This window comes from Prenolepis imparis, unplaced genomic scaffold, assembly GCF_030444845.1.
Source record: "Prenolepis imparis isolate NDT839.2.m4 unplaced genomic scaffold, iyPreImpa1.0 SCAF_11, whole genome shotgun sequence".
NCBI lineage: Eukaryota > Metazoa > Arthropoda > Insecta > Hymenoptera > Formicidae > Prenolepis > Prenolepis imparis.
Window position 1 is genome coordinate 4,603,897 of NW_028141169.1, and position 22,223 is coordinate 4,626,119.

The window sequence follows — 22,223 nt, forward strand, 5'->3', positions numbered from 1 at the left end:
ACTTGCAAATTGCAAGACATTATTACCTGGAGAATAAATCTACTAGGTTGTTATCGAATATTATGCATAGGAGGAAACGATTCGCTTTATATTTAACAAATTAACGGCGCTGATTCAATGGCTTTGTAAGGAAGCTTTCAAAGCAGAATTTACTTCGTATACGACAAGGTTGGCACGAGGCGTGCTTTCTCTCTCCCTCTCTCTCTCTCCATTCGCGGGTATGCTCGAATTAATTACGGGACCCCTCTCATTTACGCAGTTATTATGAACCTTACCCTAAGACCATTACTGAATTACGCCGGAAGAGCTTTGGGGAACTGCTTATGCCTGTCTGTTTGCACGCGCGTCTGACATCATAGCTTCTCTATGTATGTATATTAATAGTTTCGCCTGTACAAATACTTATGTACTTTTATCGATATCTTATATAAATATTTAGATAAAACATCATCATTTTCTAAGAGGAAAAAAGAGAGATGCAGATAAAGCCATTTAATACATTAAAATTTGTGGCATAAAAACATGCATTGCAATATTCTAATTTATTATTAATGCTGTGTAAGATTTACCAGCGGCTTATTTTTACACGAATAAAATTATGTAGTATATCTATATAGTAATATCTCGCAAAAATTATGATACATATTTAAATCATAAACTTTAATGAGAATTATATTCGCGTATTTCTCAATTAAATTGCAAATATCTTTGCGAAAATTAATGTATACAGTATCAAATACATAATTCATTGTTCATTGCTCCTTTATAATTTAATTCCAATTAAACAACGTCATTATAACTATTACCATTTGCTTTTAAACATTTTTGTATAATATTCCGTTTCATTCAACACGTGAATATTTTTGTTTTGCCTCGGGCGATTACTAAAAACCGATGTACAAAAATGAAATTTCCTCTCGAGCATCTCGCTCGCATATTCCACTTCTCTCCTACTTCATGTGTCGAAGCGAAAGGTTTTATATCGGATTTAACGTCATCGACGATGGTGGCGTCGACGAGCGAAATTTGGTTTTCAATACAAAACGAGCCTCCGCAGGAACAGCAAACGCGTCGTGAGAGAAACGGTAGAAGGGTAGCTCTGGGAAAGTCAGCAAGCATTCACAGCACTCAAGCTCGGTTTATCCAGAGGAACGGTATCGAGTATCTGCTCGTACCCGTTCTCCCCGTTTAAGCACACAGCCGGGGTATTCTATTCTTTGAGGACCCACAGAGTTTCCCCGATATTTCTCAAAGCGGTCGCTACTACGATAGATTCTGTGCACTCGTTTTATGCGGCTACTTTTCCGAGTTTCCTTCACATACATCATAAGGTTTCCGACAATTCGAAGGAAACAACGCGACTCGAAAGCGCAGTTTTCGAAGCCGAGCTCGCATTTACGTGCACATCCTGCATTTCACATCCACTATTTTCAATATTGAAATATTGCGGCCAATCTGTGTATGTGCATGTGTGTAAAATATATAATACAATGTCTCATAAGAGAATATTTATTGCTCAATTATGTACTTTTGAAATTAACATAAAGCTTAGGGAATTTGATAAATTTCAAACTTTTGTTCAATCAAAAATGATGAGTTGGCTAATGATTAAATTTGTTTCATAAGATATAAAATAAAATTAATAAAATTAATAAAATTAAAAGTCATAAAAAGCTTTCTATACTTTACACGCAAAAGGATCTAAACATTATTATAATTTTTAAGACTAAGACCTCTGTTAACTTGTCTCCGTGAAAAAGATATTCCGAAAGTGTAAGTTTTGCATTTCATTCCTATTCGTTCTAATTATATTTTAAATATGTATAAATACAGTTATACTTGTATGAAAGTAATCAACAAAATAGATATAATTGAGCGACAGCTACATTTAAATAAGTATCATTAGAGATAATATACACATAAGTGCAGTCACACTTCTTTTATGGAAGAAATCAACAAAATACCTATATATAATTGAGCGACAGCTACATTCAAAGTATCATTCATAGTATATATTAGAAATAACTATTTATAATTGGTTAGTATATATTGTTCTCTTCCGGTTGAACGAAACAAGACAAACTCTCGACAAATAAATAGATATCTATTATTTGCAGTTTATTTAACATTCTGCTTTTATTATTGTATCTTTTATCGCCTTTCTTGAATGGGATGTGATAGAATAAGAGAACGACTCTGTTTTGAAAAATGTTAAAATTATTATACCGTTCCTTTGAAAGAAACAACGCGACTGGAAAGCTTGTAGCTCCCTGGAAAGTCGTCGCTTACTGAGATCTTATTTACTCGTTTGTATCTTCAGATTTCAGATCCTCCCCTCCCCCTACCCTCTCTCTCTCTCTCTCTCTCTCTCTCTCTCTCTTTCGGTTTCTTTTTATTGTCTTTTTCTAAATCAATAGAACGAGCATGATTTGAGAACAGTTGCGTGTATAAAAGATATCAGTCTATAGTTCATGTAACAAACTTAGTTCAAAACAAAATAACTTATTCTGTTCTTTCTCTATTCTTTTTTTAACATCAATAGAATAAATCGTTCCATTCATTATATGTATGTATTATATGTATGTATTATATGTGTATATATATATATATATATATATATATATATATATATATAATACACAATTTGAACGGCTATATAAAGTAATAATATATCTTGAGAGAAACGACTTCTTGCGACTTCTTATCTATTAAAAAAAGCTTTTGATCTATAACTTTTTAAAAAGGTAAATTGTCTGATCTCCCTTCTATTCTCTTATGTTCTTTCGATGCATGGCTTTCGTTACAAGACTACCAAAAGAATCCAGGATGAAAGGGAGTTATGAACCAATCGGGATTCCCTATCTTCTTCGTTATTTATTCAACGACGCTACATATATCCGCACGCAGACTGAGTCTGAATATTTCATGGCAGTGATGTTACATATATACGCGAACGTGTGTCGGTGCCTGAGGTATCATGATTCGCGTTTGATCGTTCTGATCGCAAAAATCGCCAAAAATCGCCAAAAATGTATCGAAGCCTCTTGTTACACTGACAATTCCTATTTTTAGTTAATATTGTATAACAAAAGCTGGGAAGTTGGGCAAAAACTGAAAAGAATAAACTATCAAATATAATTTTCCCTTGTTAGATTTTGAAGTCTTCGACAAATACATCAGATATAAATCTCAATGATCTAATCTTGTAATGGTCAGTTTCTTCGCCTCCAGTTAATTTTAACCTCCGGTTAAACTATATCTTTGTTTCTTTTTAGGAACGTATCAGAAAAGAGACAAAGATATAGTTTAACCGGAGGTTAAAGTTAATCGGAGGTGAAGAAACTAGCCATAAGTAACTTGAGATGTATCTATCTCCTTGTAACATTAATTATTCGTAGCTTAAAATTTTTGATGTATATGTGATATTGATAAGCATTCCTATTTTTGTATAAAGCAGACTTCAATATCTTAAAATAAAAAGAACTGATGTTCTTTGTTGTTTGAAAATAGAAAAATATAACATATATATATATATATATATATATATATATATCATATATACATATGTAGCTATACAATATTGATACACACATACGAGATAGATGTTTATATTTTCAAGTATGATAAAGATTTTAAAAATTAATCGTCTACTCTAATCCTTACGTTCTAATTATTATTTTTATTAGAAAAAGAATTATATAATGTATTGCCTGAAATGTTCTCAATCTCTGAGTTTAACAATGAGTTTAAGGGTATTTTTCAGATCTTTAAAATTTTAATAATTTAATTAATTCGCGCAATTTAATTAATAGATGATTTTTACACATAAGATAGAACAACTAGACAATAAAATAGAACAAAAACAACTGTCTCATTCTCCCCATTTGTTTTATCAAAAAAGTCTTTTGATACAATAGAAAAATTATAGAATCAATAATATCTCAGAGCAGCTCGATTGCATAGCTCTAATTTCATTTTTTTATATAATTCCATCTTTTCTCATGTTCTTTTATTAACGAGTAATCGCGGCCAACCGAGACGAGATACCTCTTTTATTTGCCGGTAGATGTGTGCGTATACAGTATTACACAGACGAATATACATTTATATGTATCTTGACGTATAGTGTGAGTCGTGAATAATATTATACTGTGTCGTCTGTTATTTTTTTCTATGACTTAATTAACGTTGCTTACTTCTTATGAAGCAATATTTTAATTTTAATATAAACCATATAATTAAAAAAAAACAATTTTGAAAAGTTATATAAATAGAAAATATAATAATAATATTATAAAACAGAATTTGTTGTAGACGTAAAACAAGTAATTCTATGTAAAAATCTATAATCTTCTAACTTATGAAAAAGATAATTTAGAAATAACATGCTTGTTAGCAGTTGAATCAGCAAAAAACTAATGTTTTTTTACTATTCAAGTTGTTTTACACAGAAAAAGAATTTTTAACGCAATATCATTTTTTTTATAAAAAATATATTTAATAAAATAAATAAAATATAAAATATATAATATTCTCCGGAGTATTTAATGCTTCAAAATTATTATAAGTATATTTATCAAATTGTTAAAATCTTTAAATTGCAACCAATATAATAAAAAAAAGTTTGCTATATGATATATTAAAACAAAATATTTTACGTGCGTGTGAATGTTTTAAGAAAATTTAAATTTGACAAATCTAATAACAATTTTATGTCGAGTGTGCGACTTTCCATTATTACTTCTTTCTTATTTTTTTTACCCAATATAAATATTCTATACAATTTGAATTTATTTCAACGTTTTTGAAATTATTTCTTGTATAAGGCAAATTCGCTAGTTTTACTTATTATTTCTTTTACTAACAATATCATTCTATTTAACAGAATATTTCAAGAACAAAAAATATAGCAAAAACTTTTATCTGGGTTTCTCAACATGTAAGGTATGAAATGTAATTCACATTATTCTAGCAAAATTCTTTACAGATCTAATCACGTTATTGAAAAATCTCTTCGATTTACGAATATCGATCTGAATATCAGATTTCTAGTGTCAACTGATCCACGGACAATCGAATGATCTACGATAGCCAATCAATGGCACCTCGCTTCCACTATCAAATCCTGACTTCGTCCACGGCCTGCAGGTGTGGACATTGGCTACGAGTGGAACAGTCGACGCTCTCTACCACCCGTCCTGTCGCTCGCTCTTTTTCTCTCTTTCCCTCGCGAAGGGTGGACACACGCTCGACCCTCGTCGTCGTCCCCACGAATTCCAGGGATCAATGCGTCGGTGCACCAAAACGCCTGCGCTACTATCCCCCTTCTCTATATCATCCCTCCATCCCTCCCTATCATCCCCTCTACGTCCGTACCACCCCAACAGCAGCGGCGGCGGCGGTGGCGGCAGCAACAGCAGCAGCAGCAGCAGCGACAGCAGTAACAACGGCAGCACTATCACAATTACGATATCGCCATCAGCGCGAGCTACAAGACACCCTACTTCCCACGCCGATGCCGCAGCGCTGGCGTGTACCCCGGTGGTAGTCTGGCTATACCGGTGTAACCGGTTGTGTGTCGAGAGTCTATTCTTCTCTCGAACGTAGGGCAAGGCTCGCCACCTTGCGATTTACTCTTACCACCCAGTACTCTGTCCTTTCCACTTCCAGTACTGTCCCTCCAGTGCTCCCACCCCTGACAGCAACGCTCCCCTTCGCTGTTACTCCCTCCCGCGTGCGCGTCGCCCGACCCTCGGAAATTCTGAAAGCGGTTCGCGCCTGTGCAAGCGCGGGGGTGGCGAGGGACCGAAAATCGAGGTGAAAGGAAACTCCGCGGATCCGGCCTAAGGGTCTCTCCTAGGGCTGATGCGTGTCGGCTGTGCCCCCTCGCGTGTGCGTCCTGCGAGCGTGAAAAATTGATAACCGCGCGCGCGTACGCACGCACGCACGCACATACCATACAAGACACACATACATATATATACACGTGCATATATATATCTGTAATATATATATATATATATGTATATATATATATACACACACATATACATACATCGCGTGTATACGTGCATGGATTCGTGACGTATCGCCAATATTTTTATTGCCTCGGGCGATTGCCTTTTCCCTCTGCGCGTCTCCGTCGTTTCGAGATCCTCTCATCGTCGATTTGGGAAGAAAGGTCATCCGCGGCGCGCGAATCGGTAACCCGGACCGCGTTCCTTCACCGGGGTATGCCGTAGTGACAGTTTGATCGCGCGCGGCTACTCAAGTGACATACTTTTGTTCGCGAGAGAAGAGAAACTCTCTTTCGTCGGTGAGCAGCTGGGTGGGAAAGGAAAACTGTGTGATTTATCTTCGAGGAGGATAGTGTGATTACTTTCGGAGTGTACACGACAATCTGCGAGCGCAGTGGGAGTTTTGCGAGTGTGACATGCCAGTGCATCGTCGTCGGGTGCAGTGACCATTAGTAGTAGATGTGATCAAAGACTCGCGGCCGATAAACCCGTCGTTTTTCGTCGTACGCGGCATTAATTAGCGCGATCGCGAAGTGCATAGTGACTGGTCTACGACGAGTGATCTTGTCGCACGATCATTAGAGACCATCCGAGGGACATCATGCGTCCCCGATTGCAACCCTCGTTAGAGGGTTGAATCGCCGATTCCGGTGTCGCGCGATCGGCCGACACGGGTCCGCGGGTGTTGTGCGCGACGAGCTCGTCGGCGATCGTCCGCCCGAGAACATCCCTGCCGTGACGCGAGGTGATCTCACCGAGGGTCAACCGTGTACCACATTCCCGCGCTGCAAGTGAGTCCTTAAATCAGTGCAATTTTTCACCATTTTCCATAGCAACGTAGCATATGATGCCTTTCGTCTTTCCTATTTTTGAATTACGCGATTACGAATTCATCAAGTCATAAGGCATTATACGCTGAAGAGAAATGAAATTGATGGAGAGTTGTCTAGAAGTCTAGAGAACTATCTAGAGAACTGTCAAATAAATGAATGAATAAGATCCACGATATCTTTATTTTTGACAGTGCTTGTGTCACTTATGTGAAATCCATATATAGGTCAAAATATTTTGTTAAATATATTAATCTCTTTCATTAAATTTAGTTGATTGACGAATCAGATCCTTCTACAAAGTGTATCAGAATTATACACGTTTTTAATTTCAATTTCAAATCGCGGAACAAACTTTGGAACCGTGCGCGATTAAAACTAAAGCAATTTTTTGTGATTTAATGCAATTTTTTTATAAAAAAGAATCAACTTATTCTCTCTCAATTCTATCAAAAGATACATATATATATATGTAGATATATAATGGCGGTGATTTTAGAACATTGCATATTATTATTCTTCGATGTAATATTATTTTGAATCTTTTTTCAAGATTGCAACAAATCTTAAACGAGATCTTAGACTGTCAAAATTTAAATATATAATTTTAATTATTAAAGCACATATAACTAATGCAATGCAAAAATATTAACTTATTCCGAAAATAAATTATAATAATGCATGATATAAAAAAGGTGTTTTAAACACGGTTTCCGTAAGAAATAGAAATAAGATATATATATTTTCTCTATATATTTAAAGTAAATAGAGTGGTAAAGTCGTAAATATATATAGATGGTAGAAGAGCATGACGAAATTATATATAACGAAAAACTAATTTCAACAAATATTAATCTTTATAGTCGATGTAAAGCCAAGAGCCATCAATTTCAGTTCTATTTCAACCATTAAGCGATCGCGCAAATTTTGTTAACTCCCATGGCACCCGTAAGAAATTTTATCATTCGCTATTTCATCGTAAAACTATTAAGGTTCTGAAACTATCTAGTGCTACGGCATTCCCCATACAGAATTCGTAATCGCGTAAAGTGCATCAGAAGTTGCGGTTATTTAATCGTAAGCACACTAGATTTTGCCATTCGTCTATTTCCCGATTAAAAAGTCCTCGACACTCTTATCCGCTTTACAGAGCGATTTGTCACGATTAAAATCTTGAAAGGAATTTTCATCGTGTCCAATTCGGGTCACTACAAACCCGATCAAACTCTAGACTCTCCACAGATCTCCGAGTATCGACGAATTACAAAGCTTTCTGTCGACGCGCGTTGCATTCTCAAAGCTTCTGCAATCAAGCTATTCGTTTTCCTATCGTGAAATACATCGAATTATAGACGTTAATCTCTGCTATTGTCAATGCCAAATTATCAATATTCAATGTTATTGTTATTTAAACGGATGCAATCATTTTTCACAGTTTTCACGTCAAAAGTTTTATTTTTTTATTTTATATATATCAGATGATATATGTATAATTTCAGATATGATGTAATTCTAATTAGTATAAAGACATGATATGTAAATTATACAAGATATGGATTTGTGTGGAAAGGCCGTTTATTTCTCAAAAGTCAAAGCCACTTATATTGCTATAAATCTCGACTATGCGAATGGATAAGCCTCTAACACGGCGCATGACGTGCCATTGATCATCGCACAGACATCGCTCGCGTGGTTAAAGTCTTAATGTTTCCCTTGTACCGCGTTGATTTTACTGTTATTAATCTGATATACGCGCACATACATAAACGAGATAAGCAGAGTGATTATTAATTTCCGATTAGAACTGATTGCTCCTTTTCTACAATAAGACAATTTATGTCCTATTGTAGAAAATAATTCGAAAACCAATAATAACACTTATACATGTTATTTATTTCCGGCGCTAGCATATTTTTCATATACCGTTACAAAAATTCACGTTTTAATCCAATATTTTAGCTGCCGTTTACCCTTCAGATAGAACATTTTAATAAATTAAATGTCAGCCACCTTGACATTTTCATAAATTAGAAGTATAATACTTTGTACCTTTCTTGTTTCTATAAAATGCATCGTAATTAAAATCAAAACTAATGAAGTACTACATAATAGTAAACTTAATCATATATGTGATTTGTATGCTATATCATTTCGCAAATAAAATTTTGAAACATTAGAATATTAGTTATTTAATTAATGTTGTAAAACTATCAATATCACACGGTTTTCTGCAAATTTTAAATTATGAAAAATATACCCTTTTACAGATTTAAATCTAAATACATATCTGCTTTATTATGCCTTTCACAGTATTCGCTGCAACTCATTATAATTCTTCCGACAATATCTAACAATAAGCTCGAAGCGTCTACCAAATATATGAGTGGCTGCAAGATGTGCATCACGAAAGCAGTTCACTCCGGCTGGTTAATTTAACCGCATCGTCCTTTGATGCGCCCTACGTTCATAATGTAATTTATTATGTTATCTGTCATGATTGTATGAAGTTTCCGGATATAGCGCCCCTCGTGAATCAGGTCACTATAAATTTCGGCCCTAGCAAAGTAAGCTTTCGTACTGCTGTGTGATGTGCCATTGATTATAGCGTAGACATGTAGCTCGTCGCATAGAGCTTGAGAGCTTGAGGCTCTTCGATGTAGTTACGTTAATTTTGCAAGTCGCCCCTCGGCATTTTGCTCTTCTAGACAACATCGTCAGGAAATTACATGCGGCGGTATGTCGACAAGTGATCTCTTCTTCTACGCCCCTCTCTCTCTTTATCTCTTTCTCTCTCTCTTTGTATATATATATATTTTTTTTTCTCTCTCTTTGTTCTTTAACCGAATGTTTCATATAGCCCTCAACTCTATACCAAAAAATATACCACAGAGTGTGTGTTTACTTGAAAAGAAATTACCACTTTTTATCATATCCGTATAAAATATCTTTGCTGAGTTTATACGATGTCTTTTAGCATGCTTTTTTTATGTATATATCTTCTTTTTAATTATTTCAGAATACTTTATAAATAATTGCATTTTTCTCTTCTCTCCTAAAGTACTCTATAATAAATAATCTTTCTACTAATTAATATATTTATTTCCATCAATCATATACATGTCACGTTCAATATGTATATATACGTCATATACATATGTTCTACACGTATACTCTCTCTCTCTCATGTGTATAAAATATAATAAATTACATCATTAGTGTAATACACACATGTCATTTGGTTCATCACCTTCTGTTATACTTTGTGAAAACTGTAAAAAATCATTTATAACATATGTATACCGCATTTCAACCATTATTATTTCAATATGTATTTTTGATATTAACATGCGGTATACACAGAGAGAAGTAAAACGTGCGCGCAGCAGCGATCTAACGTATGATAATAACGCATCACGCGAATACATATAATTTCGACCGATATGTCAACGAAAAATGTCACTGTCACCGTAGGATCAAATCTACCCGTTGCGTAATCTCCGCGTCATACTTACGAGTTTCCAATTTCCGTTGCCGGTACTTACACGCTGTTTCTACTTCGCCTTTACATAATACGTATACTTTACGTAGTTGCGCAAGCCACTATCGGGGGCGTAGACAAGAACCTCCTGTCTACAGCACACTCTCTCGTCAAGCATCTTACGTTTTTGCTCGCGATATCGACCTGTCATTCCTATCAAAACTTAACTCCCGCGACAGGACAATGAACATCACTGCTTGTATCATGCGTTCCTCTTACTTGCCCGTTTCCTCCCTTATCCGAGGACGATTTCTCCGCTCTCCAACCGTATCTCTTTGTCTTATTGTTAGTTCCGTGATCCATCATCGTCTTTGGACCGCAAGTCGAACGAGAGCAAATTAGATATTCATTAACGTCGACTAGCAAGTTCGGAATCTTAATTGCAGCCAACTCTACGGCTGTTTGCTCACAAGTAGCACAATTAACACGCGTTTTATCCGCGCTACAAAGGTGTTTGTCGCGTGGGATGTTTCCTGCTCGGGAAGCGAAATTGTGTTAGAGAGGAAAAGTAGTACGCCGGAGTAATCCTGGAGTAGGGATCTTTCACCGAGGTACGGTCTGCGGCGAACATGAAAACTGCGTCACGAGAAGTTATGAGTTAAAAGCGTCGAAAGATGAGATCCGAGATTGAAATTGACGATGCTGGCGCGTTATTACGACGAGAACAAGCAAACGAAGAGTGAGAAAATATCGCACGTATACTGAGAATTTTTTGCAATTGCAGCAATAATTTTAAATCTTGTGTCAATCAGGGCGCAATAAAATGATGTACGTTGCAATTTCGCGATACGACTGAAAAATTGGCGATCTCTTTACGCGCGCTATTATATTGTAAACTAGTTTTTTATTTGCTAAGTTTATAATTAGATATATATTATAATCGTAAAATAAAATTTCATAAGTTTGAATAAAATTATTTTAATGTTATTCAACCAAAACATTGAAAACAATAAATAATTTTATAGTTATTAAAGTTTAAATGTCATTAAAAAATAAACTGTGAATTATAAAAATTATATTCTATATTTAGTTTTAGCGATTCAAATATTTAATGATTAATCACGCATATTTAAAGTTTAATAATGTTATATTGAGAGTGTTTTCCCTATTATTACTATTATTATTATCATTATTATTATTGTTATTATTATTATTCGTGTGCAAGTAGTGTATATACATTAATACTTGATAGTTTAGTGTTGTTCCATCATTCATGAGAAATATAGTGAGGAAAATATTTCGCAATATACCAGTGTTTAATACAACTTTCATTAGATTGACTAATGATATCGTGATAATGGAGAAAACAGACCATATATAGGATCAAATAAATCATTTTGTGTGTAAAAATGGGACATTGCCATCGCAACGAAATAGAGATAAATTGGTCACATTGATCCAACCACGCGGAGTTAATGTACCGATGCACCAACGAATCGCTTAATGACATTGTCTGGTTATTATAGTCATTGTACAAATACAACGCCAAATATACAATATTGCTCTTTCAGCTCGACGACGACGTTCGTTTAACATTTATTGTCATCGCGGATTGTGGACTGTTTCGTACTGTTTTAGATTCGACACAGCTAAATTCGCAATCCGAGTCAAAATTACAGATCTTAAAAAAAATTTTTCTGGCGTCTCTCGGAAAACAACGGTATTTAATCGCGTCACAAAGATCGGCGAGTAAAACAGCGTATTAAGCCTACCGACTGTAATCGCGGATATTAATTAACCACTCGCGTCAACCGTGGCTCGTCGTCTGGAAAAGCACGGAGATGTTAATACGTCGGAATTAGTATAGCGGCGCGCAAAACACCGCAGCGGATAACTTCTTCGGCTTAATTAAAAGCAAAAGTTACATAGATAAATGCGCGGAGCCGCGCGTCGCTTCTTCTAAGATTTAATCCCCGGCATTTCTCGCGCGGTCATTGTCGCGACCTTTGCAAGAAAATACCTCTCTTTTCCGACCTGTCATTCCGTTTGTTTTCCCTATCGAACGTTTCGATAACGCTTTGTGAATTCGCAAATTGCGTAAATAGATAGATATAGATAGATATCGTCCTTCCCTCTCCCCTTTACAAAACGACCTACATACACGAGAAGCCCTCCCATCAACAACGACGATCCAAACTTTACATTAGTTTCGCACCAATTATCACTTCTGGCACGCTTAAAACGTGAATTATAGCCGGTCTGAATAATTAAGGACGGATGAGAGCCGCCGGAGGCAGCGATTTACCGACTCGTCAGCGAAAGAGACGACTAGGATGTTCTAATTAAATCCAACGATTCACTTTTCTTGATCGATGATCGTCCTTTCTCGCGTCGTACATGTTTTGCGCCCCCAGCAATGCATACATTTAATCTATTTACAAAACCTTGACTCAATTAACCGTATTCTTGCCGCTTGATCGTTAATTTAGAACGACGTATGCATTTACGCGTATATGCATCGAATTGCGAATTCCATTAACGCTTTGGGAGTTGTCCTCCGCAAAACATTACTCTGTCTCGCTTTCTCTCGTTTTCGGCGTCAGATTAATAAGCGAATAGAGTGAACAGCTGGCGCGCGCATGACGTCGATTTAAACCGATCGATCATGAAAGTTGTAGAACTCTACGATTAGAGCTTCCGGGAGAAGAGAATAGCAATTGGGGGATATAGACAAGATTTCATAATTGTGGGTAATTTTCATCATCAAGAACGGACTGTAAAATTACCATATATTTGTACATATAGGTTTGTGGAAATGTGAGCTTTAAACACACATACGTCCCATATATTCTACTAGTGCAATAACGCTATTAACGCGAATAATAATGCTTTCAGTAATAACATCTCTGACGATTCGTGCGCGAAGAAATTAGTCCGAGCGCGCTAAATGAAAGAGCCGTAATAATCGCGCGCGCGTTACATATTACATATATACATAATCGAATTCGTCAAAGGATGTTATCGCGCGTTCGTCGACACTGCGTGTCGCCAGCAGCGACGTCGTCGTCGGGTCGGGCGGTGCAGGGTGTAGCAGCAGGGTCATAGTGGGACCATTTACCAAGAATTTCATAGTACGCTTCATTGCGCTAATCCAATTTAATTAGAACGGCCGGATAATAAGCCTATAACGACACACCTCGCTCATTAATAACGATCAGACTCCGCCGCGCATGGGACGATTCCCGGGGTGCCATCCGCCGTTTTATCGTTCGTCGTTTGTCTTCCTTATCGCACATATCTTTCCGTCTGACACACTCTCCTCCCAGGTGGGGTGTATAATACGTATGAATTCCCTCGCCCCTTCTCTATCTATTCTTTCACACTTCTCTGACTTTAAATCCAGTCCCACCACGGATCTAAACAAGGGTCGTTCAACTAAGGATGATCTACGCTATCTACTTTCGCATACTTTGGATATATTGACAGCTGCCTTCCGTGAACAGCGATTCTGGATGTAACGGTGAAAATTCTAAATTATGCAAAAATTTAATAATGTTGCAGCAAAAGTATTTAAAGCTGCATTGTCAAACAGATGAAACAATCTGTATGTTAATTATATTATAAAATTTGCGTAATCTTTGAGAGAGTATTCTATATATATATATATATATATATATATATATATATATATATATATACATATATTTAAATATACAAACTTTAGAAAAGAGTTTGTCGTAAGATATCTTTTAAGTTAGACAAGAAAATGATATCTCTTTCAAGAACTTTGGTTACAACTTTCTCATCCCTCGTCTTCAATATTTCTTAGAAAACTAACGCTTTTAACTTCCATCCGCGAAAGCCGTAATTACAAATGAATTTCCCCGTGCTCCTATTCCACTTTTCTCGATTCTTTCCGCTTTTTGATCCCTCGGCTTCTTATCTCTCTGTTCCCACGCGTCTCGAATCGTCTTCAAGCCCGTCCGGCTGGGCTGCAACATTTCGGGAACGTCGGATCATATAAGTAAGGATAATGTGTCCACGTCCTGACACCGGTACGGCAGGGGACAGTGATTGATAAGGATATAGCATAAGGAATCCCCGGGAAAATGCACTGATAAGCAGCCGGAAATTTTCCTGAGTGGTTCCACTTCCATCCGCGAACGTTTCTCTTTCGTTACTCGTCCATTTCAAGGACGCGTCGCGCGTCAGGGGCGCATAAATCACGAGGATTTATTTGACGCGACTCTCTCTCGTTTGGCCTCTCGACGCCTTATGCAAATGCCAGGGATATCGTGCGGCAGCGGGTCATTTTGTTTTTACTGCGTGCCGTAAAAGCATAGCGACCGAGAAACATCACGCGGGTCGCGCGCGCGCTTCGGATGAATTATATACAAGTGGCCTCCTCGGTTTGATATACGAGCCTAGCACTGTCGCTATTGCAGCCGTAATGAGTCGCGTTTTAACTGCACGAGCACGAACGCGAAAGCTAGCGCGCGGAGAAGGAAGTCGCCGATTTCTCGCGCGGCGCCATAAATGCGGAATATTAATTCAATGAGTAGTAATTAATATGGCACGCCGCGTCCGCTTTGGTATGGGATATTCATTAGCCGATATGCGCCCATGGAATATATCACCGTGTCTGGATAAGCGATGGAGATAATGAACAGCGCGACTTTATGGCATAGCGCGACGAAACCGCTGTAATTTTCATACCAGAAATATTCATTAGCTTCTAAATAATGCGCGTGCAACAGTGCCGCGTAAACAAGGTCGCTTAACTCCTCGTATGATAAAGCTTGAAGACTTAAGCATAATAAATTAGTCCATACTTTTGACGATTTAATAAAAAAGAATATTTTAAACTCATCTGATACAATTGCATGCCAGAACATGCTCGTTTCACAAATTATCGCTCGTATTTGACTAGCAATCTGATATGTCAGCAAATATTACCACGGGAAATTACAATCTAATGGAACTACACTATCATTATGGAATTTGTACACAAATCGACTCGGACAAAGTACACTTATAAATTATTCGCTATATTCTTTCTCAAAATAAGATAAAATATTTATCGAAATAAAATTGTCCCGCAAAGTTTTTCCGCGACATTTGAAGAAATGTATTCGCCTAATTCTCACATTCGGAATCTTGATTCGCTCGTGTCCGCAAATATTTTCGCGACGAGGAATCAGCGCAACGAATCTCCCCGACGAATCGCATTTTCTCTGGCTCCGTGACTTTTCATTTAAGTTCTATTTTGCATCACGGAGGGTCGAAATGGATAGAGGACGAGACCTCCCGTCTCTAAGACAGAACATTGCTTCCTTGGGATCTTTTCCGCCTCGACGAACACGACGGAGATGAAGCTATAAAGGAATAACGCCAATGAGCCCGGAAATCTCCTTTGGATTGATCGGGATTGACCCTCCAGGGTCGTCATTTTTCTCAATTATAAAGATATCGAAAATTTATTAAATCTCTTCGCACGCTCACCCCAAATCAGTTTTACAATCTTGGCTATGATATCCGTATAGTTCACCGCTGAAGTCGGTTCAATTCAAAAGTTCGACAGTATTCATTTTATTCGTACTTACAATAAAATGAGAGAACTTTGTTTAATTTTAAGACTTTAATTTTGAATTTGGTTCAGAATATATACACAGTGCCAAAATAAACGCTCAGAAAGGACTTTAAGATTCATTTAGAAATACCTTTGATAATGGGAAAATACGTTGAGCGTAAAATCGTAATTAATTATATAAGACATTATTAACTTTTCCTTACTTTCGATAGATATACAAAAATCTACGAGACGAAAATCTGAGTTGCTTTTAATCATCACAAATCTTCATTGAGAAGAGATGTGCTCTATCAAGGATTAATTAAAATTTACACAGTTGTTTCTCTGAGTCTCTCTTTGAATTTTTTGTCATAAGAGATGAAACGACAATTTCAAATAAACATCTATATATTTTTTTTTTAAAGAATTATTTATTGTTTTCAATTCGTTAGCTGCAAGAAATTTATGAAGATATATTGTAGAAGAATAAATTTGATTTATAGACAAAGGAATCTATAACTGTCTAATCAATATGCAAAGGCATTCTCAAATTTAAATAGTATTGTCAGGATTATACATATATTATTTCATATAACGTAATAAATATTTTAAACTTATAGTTGTGCTATTTTAGTGCAATATATATCTTTCTAGATTTATATTAATAATAAATAATCCATCTCAGAACGTTTCTCTAGAATTTACCTTATTTCACCGCCGCGATTCTCTGTGCGCGAAAAATTACACACCCATTTTTCCATTATTTTTTTTAAATTCTAACGAAAAAGTCAAGTCTCGTCGTACTAACGCTTGTACAAACGTCACCTGTAATCACGATGTAAGAGAAAGCCAACGAGGCTGATGCGCCTCACGCGATTTGCCGGAGGTCAAGCAAGGCAGGACCGGCCGCGACGGCAAAGGTGGAGCATCTCTTCGCTACCATTCCGGAACTTTATTTCCCCGAGGATCACTCCGCCAGAGTTTATCGCTCGAGGTAACACAGCCGTCGTTCTATAGCGCGCTTTTCTTTTTCCTCTTTACTCCCAAACCAGCCCAACCGCCCTCTATTTTCCTCTGTCGTCTGCCAGCAATGAGCAATTGCTCGCTCGTAGAATGTGTAAGGTATTATCTACTTAGAACAAAAGAATCGTTGCTCTTACAAATAACTTTTTTAACGTGCCGGCACCATTAACAGCGCACGCATATATGTATAGGCGTCACATAAATTCGAGGAGATTCGGAAATGTAGAATATATTGTATTTCTTAAACTATCATACGAGGAAGAAAAAGTTTAAATATAAAATATAAATTGAAAATATATTGCTTTTTCAACTTTGTTTGAATTCATTCGTATAGATCAATGGTACTCAAATTATTTTTGCTCTCACGAGATATTAAACGTTTTTTCGAAATTAAAATATATGACATATGCTGATTAAATGTATAAAGAGTTTGTATCAAGTAAAATTATTTATAAAGATTTTAAAATATCTTTTAAAAAATTATTTTTTAATTATAACATAACACATCACATAAATTTTGACGATTTGATTACGAAATAAAGCGCAAACTTTTTTATTAATATGAAAAGTATAATGGAAGTATTATCGATTTAATCTTATATAAAAGAGCAACAATAAGACAGGGATGAATCAGTTATCATCGGATGTATCACATCCCACGTTATCTAACGGTTAAAATTAAGCATAAAATTTTATAAAAAGACCATCCACAAGCAATTTATTCATACACAATTCTATTAAATTCCTAAAGAAAATTTCTGTCGTGACACTCATGTACCTGACCGGGTGAAATTTTGTAGATGCTTTCTCTCTCCCTTCTTTTCTCTCTCTGATAAATTCTAGAGAATTTATATCAGTCTTTTCTCCATAGCGGAAATATTGCAGAGCTTGAGAGTATGGGAACGCTTGTAAATAGCCCGTCCGCCTGTTCCGGGGGACAGAAAGGGGGAGCGGACTCGTAAAAGGTACGTAGGGTATATAATACCTCCGCGTTCATTAAAAGGACCGCGTAATTTCGACGTGGTTATGACGGGACATAGAAGTCGGGCGTTCGAGCGTACACATGGAGGGTAACGATTGCGCGCGACTACATTTAGCGGCCCCAACGCCCCGCATTTTCGACCGGTTTCACGCGAGCGTTCGTGCGAGTCGTTTGATGGGTTTAATGATGGAAGGGCCCGCCATGTCCTGAGGTGGTAATGACTATAGAATATAATTTCCTGTGGTCCCGTCGTGTATATTATCACCTCTCGTCTCGATGTCGTGTATAATTCCTTCGTAAAAATTATTTGAAACATTGCTGCGCAAAAATAATATATGTATACTTATAATAAAATTATTTTTTTTTAAATAAAAAGTAACTCGTATTATTCAAATTAATTTAATTATCATATAATATTCAAATTTAAATAACATTTATATTCAAATAACGCAATAATCGAAAATTAAAATAACATTTTGATTCTTATAGACTATAGATTATTCGTAAAAAGTAGAGAATTAATAAAGTTTGCAAAAATATATTCATGTCGCGATGTGAAATAATAATCACGATTGCTTCTAATTTTCACTTCTTATATATGTACGTGCGATATTTGAAATATCGAATTGTGAGAGATCCAAATTACATAAAATAATTCCTCGCTGCTTATTGAGGCGAGATGCAATAATTTCAACGCGAGCATGTCGCATCGAACATCGCCCCACTTCCGGAATAATTATTACGAAGTATTAGTCGAGAGCATCGCAAATTCATTCAGCCACCGCGAGGATCTCATGTTCTCCAAACGGCAGCTAATGGCCTGGCACGAGGCAGTAAAGCGAAACCCGACAGAGTAAGCAGGTTCCATAAACGTGGAAACAACGCCCTGAAACAATCCATAGCGCGGCGGAACTCACGCTAGGTAAATCGTAGATCGTGAAATGGAAACGCGGTCGCGAGAAATCCTGGAGCATGGCCAAGGAAAAGCCAACAACCTCTTTTTATTGTTTTATTCTTGCGAATATCTATCGTACCCGAGCTCTGTGCATTAGTACCCGATTTTTGCTTTGATGACAAATTTAATTGGCAATAACCGAAAATTAGTGAGATCATAAATTTAAAAAAGTTATTTTTATAAATCGAGATATATGTTATATCTGAGGAAATCTTTTTAATAAAAAAAAACACACGCCAAGTAAGAAATATACTATTATTCATAAAAAAAATCAAATTGATTAAAAAAGATGCTTGCTATCAAAATTTTTCTCTGGAAAAATGTAAATAAACGTTTGTTTATTTTAAATAATCTGCAATCGCAATAAATCTTTAATGACAATTTATATATATATATATATATATATATATATATATTATATATAAGAAAATATTTTTTTATAAATAAACATACTATGGTGCGTAAAAAACATTTATATATAAATCTCGATTTTATATAAATATGATATATTCTTTTAAACATATATGGCTCTTCTCGAATAATATTCAATTACCATCGCGTAAAGTTCTCTTTATTATACAAATATTTAATTATACAAAGCCTGCCACTTTAGAATTACAAGTTTTCGACAATCGCCGAGTAATGCAACGTGATAGGAATTCGCGGGTAACTTTGAGGATCGCTACGAAAGAGATGAAAACGCGACAGAACGGGAAAATATTCAAATGCGAGAATACGAGACGAGACGACTGACGAGGGATTTCAGGACGCGGCCTCGTAGGCATGAGACGCGAGATTCAAAGTTTTAGGTGACACTTTCTGGAGAGAGTGTGTGCCCGCCGGCGGCCTCCATCTCTGGGATGCCGCTTCCGCGATAGGACTACTTCAGGGCTCAGTGCTATTCTACCCCTGTACCTACTGCTATCTTGTTTCTCTGTATCTCTATAGTCGTCTTTTTGCTCATCGTCTTTCTGCAAGTAGCGTGTTGAAGGACTCTAGATAGATAAGTGGCATTAATGCTTCTAGTCTGAACTCTCACTCTCGATTTTAAATGTCTCTTTTTCTTCGATTTTTGCGCAATTCGAATAATGAGATAAATCGTGATTATTACCAAATTGCGTTCTTACTTTTACTTGTTAGCTTCGATTCTATATTTTGCGAAATTTTAATACACTTTTATATAAAAAGAATTTTACGTCAATTTATTTAATCCACGTTTTCGCTGCCAAGTAAATTTTTCTAACTTTACTACTGTTTCTTTTATATTGTGGTTTTCACTATATCCTGTAATATTTTTCTATTTTACAAAAATAAGGATTTTTTGTGTAGATACTAAAGAATATAAAATATTCAAGATAATGGAATTACATTTGCAATTTAAATAGAAGTGAATCAATTCTTTTATACACGCACATGCTGTGATATCAACACCTTACATATCTCAACTATATCTATCGACTTTCTTCAGCCCTTTTTCAAACATGCGCATTATTTCTTGTTCACATTATCGTTCGTATGCTAAAAGTAATACAACCTAGAATTTTCCCTAGTAAATCTTAATAAAAAAATCTTATATTTATGTATATATAATTTTGTAAATTTTAAATCTGAAGAATATGTAAGTTTGTAAACAAAAGGGGATTCAAATATAGCAAACTGCAGAATTCTAGGTTTTTATATTAATAAGGAAAATATTGAAATTCTAAATCTCTTATGAAGCAGGATATCAATTTAACACGTTTTTGCTGTAACGTTAAAAAGTTATCTTCAAAACGTCTAAAATTATTCGTTCGATTCGAACAAATGTCAGAAATTGAAATCTAGATAGGATTTACAGACCGCAAAGGTCTCTATTCTTTACTGCAGTTAAATCTCCATTTGCCTATGAACATTTGATCGAACGTTCGACGTGCAGCGATTCCCGCCTGTTGGCGAGACTACCTTACAAATGGTATCAAATAATAGAGAAAATATTCGCAACGTCGAACAAAAGTGAAATGGAAGTGTTTTGAGTGTTGCATCTGAGCGTACTTTTTATTGCGTAGATTATTTCTAACAGGAATACATTCACTGTACCGTGCCGTTGCACAGACGTGAGAAGATTTACAAAGATTTTATTTTCAAAGCTTACAATCCGACTTAAATTACTCAAGACAGATTTTAAAGTGGAAAAAGCAAACGATTAATCAGACGCTTAAAATTACTGCGTAAACATTATGAATCTTTGATACCTTCAGTTTGATCTTTCAGTATTAATTTTCTGGGAAGAAAATCTTCCCGCAATATTAATGAAATAATGTTTAATTTAGCAGACTCTGAGTAGGAGCACGTTGTATCACGAGTTTTGGTATTAATTAAAACTTTATTATTTACGATGTATTACGATACTCATTGTATTGTTTAATAATGCACACAAAATTTTGGTTTCTGTACACTAAATTACTAATAATTGCCAGTTAAGCATAATTAGAGATGGCATTGACTTAGAGATGGATTTAACTTAAATCGCGAAGCTTAAAGTAAGCTCAACAGAAGCAATCGGTTGTTTTTGTTATATTATTTATAATACTCGTATCTTTTTCGAAATAACGTGGATGCTTTGAAACATTCGAAAACAAAATAAACAAAACAAAAGTACCAACGTAATTACTTTGTTCACAATACAAAATATGCCATAAAAGCGACGAGATGTTTTTGCGGAATGGAATTCTGGAGTCTCCAGCGCGTTTTGATTACGAAACAGAGGGTATTATCGCGTAGGGAGAGCAATAATGACGAATCACGAAGTCACGAGGGATCGTTGGGAACCGCTTTGGGAGAATGGAAGAATACAAGGATCATGCGGGGTCGTAAGGAGCGAACGGAGTCGTATAACCAATGTGCCAGACACTTAAGGTGAGACTGTAGAGAGAACGTGGAAAGAGTAATAGACTGGGAACTGACGAGCCCTGAACATTTCATGGAATTTCGGCAGACAGTATTCGGCGTTGAATGCGGGTAAGGATGCAATATGCCGCTCGCGTAGAGAAGATCGGGGTCGGAGTGCGTTTACTACTGCGCGGCTGTAACGATCTGCATCGATCGATCGCGAGTTGCCATCTTAGCCGACGATGAGTCTGAGACGATGAGCCCTTACGATTTGCATACGCGGCGCTCCACGTCGCTCATTTCCGGCGCGTTGCGAAACTTCTGACGGTCGCGCTATTGGCCCGCGTTAATTCTCACGAAAGCGACCGTACAACGAAGGAGTTGCTTTACCGCATATATACGGAGTGGAACGATCGCTTATTACAGCGGATAAGTTTCTCGAGTGCTCGAAAGGTGGTATCATAAACGATGAGAGTCGGTTTAACCCTAGACGCCAGCTGC

General features: G+C 36.3%; 2 protein-coding genes across 3 annotated transcripts in view; one reads left to right on the forward strand and one right to left on the reverse strand.

Moving 5' to 3' along the window:
• LOC145942934 (uncharacterized) overlaps window positions 1–22,223 on the reverse strand; it is a 206,574-nt gene that overhangs the window by 148,172 nt on the left and 36,179 nt on the right. The gene's annotated exons all lie outside the window — the stretch shown is intronic.
• The window catches only part of Dpr12 (defective proboscis extension response 12), a 258,892-nt gene continuing 242,474 nt past the window's right edge, over window positions 5,806–22,223 (forward strand). The window contains exon 1 of one of the 2 annotated variants that reach the window (XM_083050444.1): window positions 5,806–6,808. The gene's annotated coding sequence lies outside the window, so the exon portion shown is untranslated. Of the gene's footprint in view, window positions 6,809–17,863; window positions 17,883–22,223 lie in introns of those variants that run through there. The other variant, XM_083050446.1, reaches the window with a different exon arrangement.